Raw genomic sequence first — 8956 nt, forward strand, 5'->3', positions numbered from 1 at the left:
CGGAGCTCCGAGAGAAAAGCCGGACAGCGAGGGGCGGCGGGCGGGGCTAAGGGTTACCTTGGAGCCGGAGCTCGGTTGGTGATTGGCGGAGAACGCTTGGGAACGACAGCGGACGGCCGCTAGGGGCGCCAGTGTCAAGGAAAGAACCCGCGCTCTGCTCTCCCACTGTGAAGCTCAGATTTATGTGGGGATGGTGAGAAAGGTTGTTCCGCAGGTGTGATTTAATTAACAGTGCAGTCCCAGCCCGGTCTACTCGGAAGTAGGTCCTGTCAAATTCAGCAGGGTTGATTCCCAGGTACTGTAAATGGGATTAGGTTGGCAGCCTAAATTATGATGGGGAGGAAGAAAATAAATAAATCAGAATTTACATATAATAATATTCGTTTCTTGGGAACCAGGGCTAAGCCTCGGCATTCGTTCTGAAAGCCAGGACTATATGATGAAGTCAGAGAGGAGAAGGCATGAAAAATGACAGGGTGATTCTGTTAAATGAACAAATGCAGCAGTAACGTTAGAGGGCAGTACTTTAATTAGGAACATCCAGGTATTCGGGAAAGAGTAAAACATATTATTTACATTCGACCTCTGATATCTGCAGTTAGGACAGAGGAAGACTCCTGTCTAAAAATCCCTGGAGAGCTGCTACTCCCATATCAACCAGTGTAGAGTGCTGAGCTAGTACTCTGACCACTAGTTTCACTCGGTATGAGGCGATTTTCTGATAAACTAATATTTTTCTTCTTCGAATGTGGAGTTTTCTGCATGTTATGAAGAAGGGAAGCAGGAAGGGGTTGAGCCTCGTGGAAATTCCAAGCACCGCAGGTTGAAACGTTATTAAGAAAACAATGCCACCATATTAAGAGCACGTTCAAAAGGAGTTGTGTAGATTTAAAGCACAACTCTATGCATGTTTCCTCTAGAAGCAAGTCCCACTTTCACTGTGTAGGATGAAGCTTACTTCCCAGCAAATGTGCATAGGACTGTAACCCCAATTTAATCATCTTGGATGAAAAACAGGTTTCACCAAGGGTTGCTGGGACAAAGAAACATCATGGTTGCTCCCCACACCATTTCATTAATTAATTACTTTGTCCCAGTAGCCCTGGTGAGACCTGGAATCTGTTTTGTGGCCTGCAGAATTTAAGCTAATGAAGTCTGCACTCCTATGCAAACTTGCAGGAATATAAGCCCCGTTGAACATAGTATGAGATACTTCTCTGAATAAACTTGGATACGATTGCACTGTAAATCTGCAAAGTGCCTCCCCTCCCACGTTATCCAGGAGTTCAGGAAAACTAAGGAGGTTGGTCACACATTTATGACCTAGGCTCCTTTGGGAGGGGATGGTGAGGGTGAGAATGAGGAGGGCCTGAACTGGCCCTACAGCCAGTAGGGCAGTATTGGGCCCAATCAGTACACAAGTTGCAGGTTGGCGGAGCCTGAAGCAGGCTTTTGTCTGCCTCCTGTTCTGCCCCAACCAGCATCAATGACAGGGATGTGGATGGACTACTAGCTACACTGCTCTGTCACACTCAGCTACTGCCTAGCCATGGTTTCAAGTTGTTTTGCCAGTTGCCAGATAGGGAACAAATAAACGCAGTGTTTTTTACAAACAGGAAGAGAGGGAATCTAACAGCCATAACAACGTGTTTGCCAATACAGGTCCAACGTCCATTTCTAGATTGTGGTGATTAACTGCAAGTACACATCAATAAACACCAGGATGAAGCAGAATAACAAGGCAGATATTATCCAACTCTCAAATAGAAGCCAAATGTAGTAGAAAATATAAGACACGCAAGAAATACATAGTGCTGTGACTACAGAAAAGGTAAACAAATTTGAGTTTGCAATAAATGGGGATACCACTTCAGCGGCACCAGCTGTGATTTGCATGATCCCTACATGGATTGTGGGTGAACAACCACCATCTAAACACTGCCTGAAAGTACCTTGTACCCTAATCTTGCACCTTGATACTTAGACATTAATCCTTGAAGTTCCAATTAACCTACAATTTTTTCTTGTGTATTGTTCTGGGCGCACAAAACTTGACAAAACTAAAGTCACATCCACGCCATATGGTTAAAACACATTTAAAACACATGGCTTCACTCCAAAGAATGCAGGCAGCCACAGTGTATTTGTAGCTCTGTGAGGGGTAAATGACAGAAAAAAACAAATGTGTAGCACATTGTGGTCGCTACATATGTGCAGCACAGCACATTCAGTTGCCTGCAATGTAGCCTGGCATGACAATTAAATTGCAGGCCGATCAGTCTTCATGGTTGGTGATAACTCTGAAAAGTGTGGCAGGAGAATTAAGAGTTCTACTGTACACTCATATTCTGTGGGGTCTGCCACATTTGTAGTACAGTACTTGTATACTGCTAAGTAATTACTGTTGGGGAATGGGACAGGAAGGCACCAAGATACATTGTGATAATTGGTGGAGTAATAGCCTAATTTAGGAAGATCCTTCTTTGAATCGTACTGCAACGGCACTCGGCCACTAACTTTCTTTGGAATACTTACATGCATATTTATCAGAGCTGCAGTATCTTGTGGTTTGTTCGCTCTTACAGAAAATGATACATTTTAATGCAGATTAAAACTTGATTTAATTTTTAGACCTGCATTGATAAAGGTTATAAGAGAAATTGTTATGGGTCAATCGAAGTCTGCTTTTATTGTCTGCTCAAATACATTTATACTCGGAAGTAAGTCCCATGGTTTACTGGGGTTTTGAAGTCATGTCTCCCCAGTTCAAGTCTAACACTCCAGTTAGCATGTGTATAGGATTACAACCCTAGTTATAATTTTGTGCTTCACAAAAAGCAAACATTACTCAGTCCACACAGGTTCGAATCATGTTACAGTGTGCAGCACAATGCATGCTTACTCAGAGAAGTATCATCAAGCCTTATTATTTAAATTAGGTCCTAATAGTCTGCAGATGCTTAAGACTAGTAATAATCCATTACTGCATTCCTGTTTTCAGGAAAAGTCCTCTATTACAATAACAGCAGCAGCTCCTTTCTCATGGAGTCTAGATTGGGAAGGTAGCAAAGACCATCTACCTATTTTCCTTTCCTTTTTATCCTATCCTTCTTCCAAGGAGCACAGGTAGAATTCATGGTTATCCCCTACCTGTTTTATTCTCACCACAATCCTTGCAGGTTAGTTAGGTTGAGTGAAAGTAATTGGCCATTTTTTAATGGCTTAGTGTCAATTTTAATTCAAATCTCTTCAGTTCTAGTCTGGGGATATGTACACATCTTGCATCTAAAGCTCCCCCCAAAGAATCCTGGGAACTGTAGCTTACCCCTCACAGAGCTACAGTTCCCAGCACCCTTAGCAAACTGCAATTCCCAGGTTTTCTGGGGGGTGTACTTTAAATGCATGGTCTCTATGCAGTCTAACACTCTGCTACAAGTTACACCTATTGAAATTTGCTCTTCTACACAACAATTAAAGCGGTAAAGTCTTGTCCCGTTTTGCCTCTTACTACCTTACAGATCAATTGATGCAATCCAGAGTGCACTGTGCCACAAAAAGAATAAGTGCTGTACAGCTGGGAAGGGAAACCAGATGTTCTTGGAATCCAAGAATTCTCATTAGTTCCAGCCAGCATGGCCAATGGTTAAGGAAAACGGGGGTTTCCGTCCAATTTCATCTAGGGGCTCCATACCTGCAGGCACACCATGCTTGATAATGCTGAGGAAAGCACTTGCCAGTCTGAGTCTATTGAAAATTCCTTCCTGGCCCCAAATAAGGTAGTCAGTGAGGCACCTGTTAAGTAAGCAGAATTTTATTTGGTGCCCAACATTGAATGTCACCCAGCATCTAATTTCTGCATGTAGCAGTTTTGAAGCAAGTGGATTTAATGAATAGCTTATATTAAAGTTACCAGATGTCCCCGTTTCCTGGGGACAATCCCCGGATTTACAAACCATTCCCCATACAAAATCCATTGAAGTTGAAAAGTGTCCCCAGATTCATTGATAAAAGTCTGGTAACCTTAGCTTATATACAAGGGAAGGAGTCATTTCCTGAACCCAATGGGCTACCACAGCAGAGATATAAAAAGTAAACCACACCATCATTATCTTTACAAATAATCCTGAACATCCGTGATTATGACTATCCTACAGGGGTCAAGCGGAGGTTAGATTATTATCACTCACTTCAGAAGCATTGGCCAAGAAGGGTTGCTATAAGTCCTCTTTTTCCAGGACATGCCCTCTTTTTCAGGGGAAAGATTTCTGTCCTGGCGTATTTTTTGATTTTGCTAAAATGTCCTAGTTTTCCCCCTCTTTGGTACCAAACCCCTCTCTTCTTCTTCTCTCTCTCTCCTTTTCATTTTCTCCTATCCCCCCTCCCTCTCCCTCCCTTCCTCTCTTTCTCTTCCTTCTAACTAAAAAGCCGCCATTTTGCTTCATTGCTTTTCCTGGGCTTTTTAATTAATTATTTTGTATGCCTTCCCACCACCCCACGGACACCCCAGAGAGGGGGAGGCAGATTTCTTTCTATGAACATGTCTCCCACTCCCTCCCCCCAATTTTGCATGCACAATTTTTGCTGCATCCCTCCCTGGCACCCTCCAATGTTGCTCCAGCGTGTGCCCCGCCCACAGTATGCCCTGGTACACGCCCACACCCCTATCCTCCCCAGGCACCCACAAATGTGTCCTTTTTGCTCTTCAAAATACAGCAACCCTAAAGTAGTGGTGAGGGACGCGGGTGGCGCTGTGGGTTAAACCACAGAGCCTAGGGCTTGCCAATCAGAAGGTCGGCAGTTCGAATCCCTGCAATGGGGTGAGCTCTCGTTGCCCAGTCCCTGCTCCTGCCAACCTAGCAATTCGAAATCACGTCAAAGTGCAAGTAGATAAATAGGTACCGCTCCAGCGGGAAGGTAAACAGCGTTTCCGTGCGTTGCTCTGGTTCGCCAGAAGCGGCTTAGTCATGCTGGCCATGTGACCCGGAAGCTGTACGCCGGCTCCCTCGGCCAATAAAGCGAGGTGAGCACCGCAATCCCAGAGCTGATCATGACTGGACCTAATGGTCAGGGGCCCCTTTACCATTACCTTTAAAGTAGTGGTGATTATGGGTATTGCCTTGCAACAATGCGTGCCTAATCAAGTCAAAATGATTCTACCCATTCTCTAAAGGTGTCTTCCTCTAAAAGAAAAAAAAGGGGGGGGTGCCACCTTTTCCTGGTTCTGCCCAGTGCCTTTAATGACAGCATGGGTGAGGCTGATGGGACCAGGAGTCTAACAACATTTGGAGTGCATAGGTTCAGTATTTGTGTACAACTGCACCAGCTGTGTGTGTTTGGGGTGGGGTGGGGTGAGAGACCTAAGTGATTTTGTATGTGTTATAGAATGGTCAAGGGTAAAATAAATATTACATATAGATCAAGCAACAGTGTTATATATGTAAGTCAATTTTCCTTCGTTATACTTTGGTATTTACCAGCTTCTGATTAACTTCCTTCACCCATATTTGAACTAGAAAGGGGATGATCCTGTTAGTTGTAGACACATTTAAATTTTTCTTTTTGAAAGCCACACATTTTTAAAAATTTATATATTTTAAATTGTGTATATAATTAGAAAAGGGGGCTGTTGCAGTTATAAATGGGGGCTCATTCTTAACAATTTTTAGATTAGCTTTGAAAATATTCTTTCGTACCTTTTGCAAGCTGCTCTATTGACAAATTCAGTTACTATCTAAAACTTCAGCTCTTAGAAAGTTGCTTACTTTCAGGGATTCTGTTGATGATGACACAAGGTTTGATAGAATGATGGCAGGCTTAAGACAGATGGTGACTTCATAATAAGCAGTTCTAGACTTTTGAGTTTTGGAACGGTGAACTGCTGTTTATTTCCCAATGATATTTCCAGTTTTCATTGTATGTTGTGCAGCTAATAATGGCATCATTCACACCTAACATAGCCATATATTGACTTCACAAACAGTATTTATTTTATTTGCCAAAAAAAATCTCGAATACAGCAGATACTTCACTGGAGGCGGACTTAGCTTGCAGTCCCCACCATGACTACTCAAAAGTAGAAATCAATGGGACTTGTGAGTTTAATGTTTAACAAATCTACTTTTAAGCACAACTAAGTACGAAATCAAAATTTAGAAATATGTAAACTTACAGAAACAAAGAAGATTGTAGGCATTGACACAGGTTACTGTGAAGGTTTACCAGGGTTATACAGACTGTGATCAGGAAAAGAAATCCAGACCACAAAAGGGAAAGGTATAAATCAGTTTTATTGATTCCAAGGGCAGTGCAATTGCCCACAAGGTGGCAGACAATTCAAAACAAACACCCACATGGCTTTAATCACCACAGGGGACATAATTATTGATCACAGGTAGTTTACTGCAACATAACTTTACAATTTCAGTAAAGGAAGGTGGCCAGTTTTCCAGTCTTCAAGTGGAAGCAAGTCTTGGACCTTTTCTAGTCTCTCCAACGCAATGGGAAAAAGGAGACTGTCCTGCTGTCTGTTGTCCAGGGAGGTTTTCTTCAAAGCCTTGTCTTCATTTGACACAACTGGAACTAATGTCACATTACTCACTTACTTACAATTTTTCCATCTCCCATGCTTGCAAAAATTGATAAATGACCTCATGGTACTCTTTCATTATTTCTTTGACTACATACTATAGCTGCTACATGAATGGTGTGGTACCTGCATAAAATGGCCTTGTAAGTTTTTGGGTGATTGTGGAAGAAAGCCATAAACTTTAACCTATTTTACTAATACCACAAGTTGTCCGGCTTGAATATACTCGCCATTGTTCCCTTGACCTTTCCTCCATATACTGTACAAAGTACTTCCTCTTAGGTTTCTTCCAAATTCTGTAAATGCTACATGACCTTTCTTAGTTTAGTTCGAAGCCTGGCTTGTCAGCATCCAATCAAGATATGATCTGCACATTCTGCCCATCTCTATACTGTTGTTAGCTGCAAGCAGAATAATAAATCATCATAGATCCAGAGGGAAAAACCTCGCTCAGGTTAGACAAACTGGACCAGGCTTTCAAAATGCCATTGACAAGTAATGGCTTTTTTTTCCTTTTAGGGGACAGTCTCAGGCCTTGGAGAGATCCAGCACTTCTGTTGCAGGATCAAGACTTCTAGTATCAAGCAGCAGAACAAAATGTTGTTCCCTGGTTAGTTATGTAGAAGGCTTCCTTGACTACAATAGGAGACTTCTTCGAAACCTAATTACAACGGAGGAGAGACAATTTGGAAGGGTTGCAGTACTCTCTCTCTCTCTCTCTCTCTCTCTCTCTCTCTCTCTGTGTGTGTGTGTGTGTGTGTGTGTGTGGTTGCCATGAGTAAAAGGTGCCTGCAACAGTTTTTATTATTTGCAAATGTGCCTATGCCCCTCCCCAGACTGGTGACCTATGATATAGCTTGATAAACGGGTTGGAGAACTTGAATGCTTGCGTCCTATTTTGTGACATTTCAGTTTTCTGAATAAAGGTCTTGCTCTAATGGACTTTGAAACATAATAAACAGTGTCAATACATCTGAGAGTAACCATATAAGACAAGCATACAAACAAGATAATAAACATCTAATCATGGGCATATCCAGGATTTATGTTGGTGGTGGCAGGCTTTAAATGGGGGGGGGGAGAGAACCTCAGTTAATTATTTGTTATTGGTCTTGGCCACCCCGGCTACACCCATGCATCTAACTCACCTGTTCAAAATGCATCAGGAGAACCCTGGGGAGGATTGGGACTAAAAGTCTAAGGAAAAGCGTGGCCTCATGGAGTCCAAGTCGTGAGGGAGCATGATATGTGAGACCATAGAATGTGTTCACTGCATGCTTACATGGCATAGATGTTAAGTTTAGGTGCCTTCACTTGCAATGCCCATGCTTCGTATAATAAATTTATAAACACTCTATACTTTTCTTAGGATGGAATGGGGAAGGAGGGTTATCCTAAAACTTTGTTTTGTATTTTTAAATAAAATTAACAATTATATAAGATAATTATAGCTTCCACAAATACAACAGCTTAGTTCCACAAGGAGTAAACCATCTAATACTTGTGATAGCTGCCATGGGTTTCCAAATAGTGTAAACATGTTTCTAAAAGGGAATCTTATCTGTTTCTGAGAGATTATTTTTATTACTGTGATTAGACTTTCATCTTATAGAACCAAATAAGTCAGTTTAAGATTAGCTACTATTGCCAAATCACATTGAACATAAAATGTGTAGGGCCCTTCATTTCTGTTTTCACAGTTGGCAAGTTTTTCTACAGAAATAGCATTCCAAAAAATTAAAAGATTGGATTGTGCAAAACTGTTTCTTGCCGCCAACAACCTCTTTACACACCTCACCAGAAACTTGCTTTTCCAGACACAGTTTAAGGAACCTGAACCAACAGGCTTTAAGCCAGCAGATAAAAATATTAATGAACCTGTGCTCTCACCTCAAGTGGAAAAATTCCCTTCTCCATTCTCAAAGAGAGCTACTGATGTCTAGTTCTCAGCATAGGTCAACCACCAAGGGGACCAAAGCTATCTCTGTCCCATAGCTAAGCCTAAAACAAGATTAAAATGGATCTAGATAATTAGTCTCTCCTACATGGAAGCCATGGCTGTTGTCTTTGTCCATGGAGTTTTCTTGGCAGGGATACTGGAGTGGTTTGCCGGTTCCTGCTCCAGGTGGAGCACGTTTGGTCAAAACTCTCCACTATGACCTGTCCATCTTGGGTGCCCTGCACGGCATAGCTCATAGCTTCTCTGAGTTATTCAAGCCCCTTCGCCACAGCAAGGCAGTGATCCATGAATTCTGGTGCTGGAGGAGACTCTAGAGAGTCCCATGGACTGCAAGAAGATCAAACCTATCCATTCTTCAGGAATTCAGCCCTGAGTGCTCACTGGAAGGACAGATCGTGAAGCTGAGGCTC

General features: G+C 42.3%; 1 long non-coding RNA gene across 2 annotated transcripts; it reads left to right on the top strand.

Moving 5' to 3' along the window:
• Positions 1 to 62: 62 nt before the first annotated feature.
• On the top strand, positions 63 to 7565 carry LOC114600347 (uncharacterized). Of its 2 annotated transcripts, none has more exons than XR_013393864.1 (3): positions 63 to 214; positions 1663 to 1816; positions 6425 to 7565. It is a non-coding gene; the product is annotated as an uncharacterized LOC114600347 (long non-coding RNA). The 2 variants fall into 2 exon arrangements; XR_013393865.1 differs by having other exon boundaries at positions 7106 to 7555.
• The last annotated feature ends 1391 nt before the right edge of the window (positions 7566 to 8956 follow it).

This window comes from Podarcis muralis, chromosome 8 (assembly GCF_964188315.1).
Source record: "Podarcis muralis chromosome 8, rPodMur119.hap1.1, whole genome shotgun sequence".
Lineage (NCBI taxonomy): Eukaryota > Metazoa > Chordata > Lepidosauria > Squamata > Lacertidae > Podarcis > Podarcis muralis.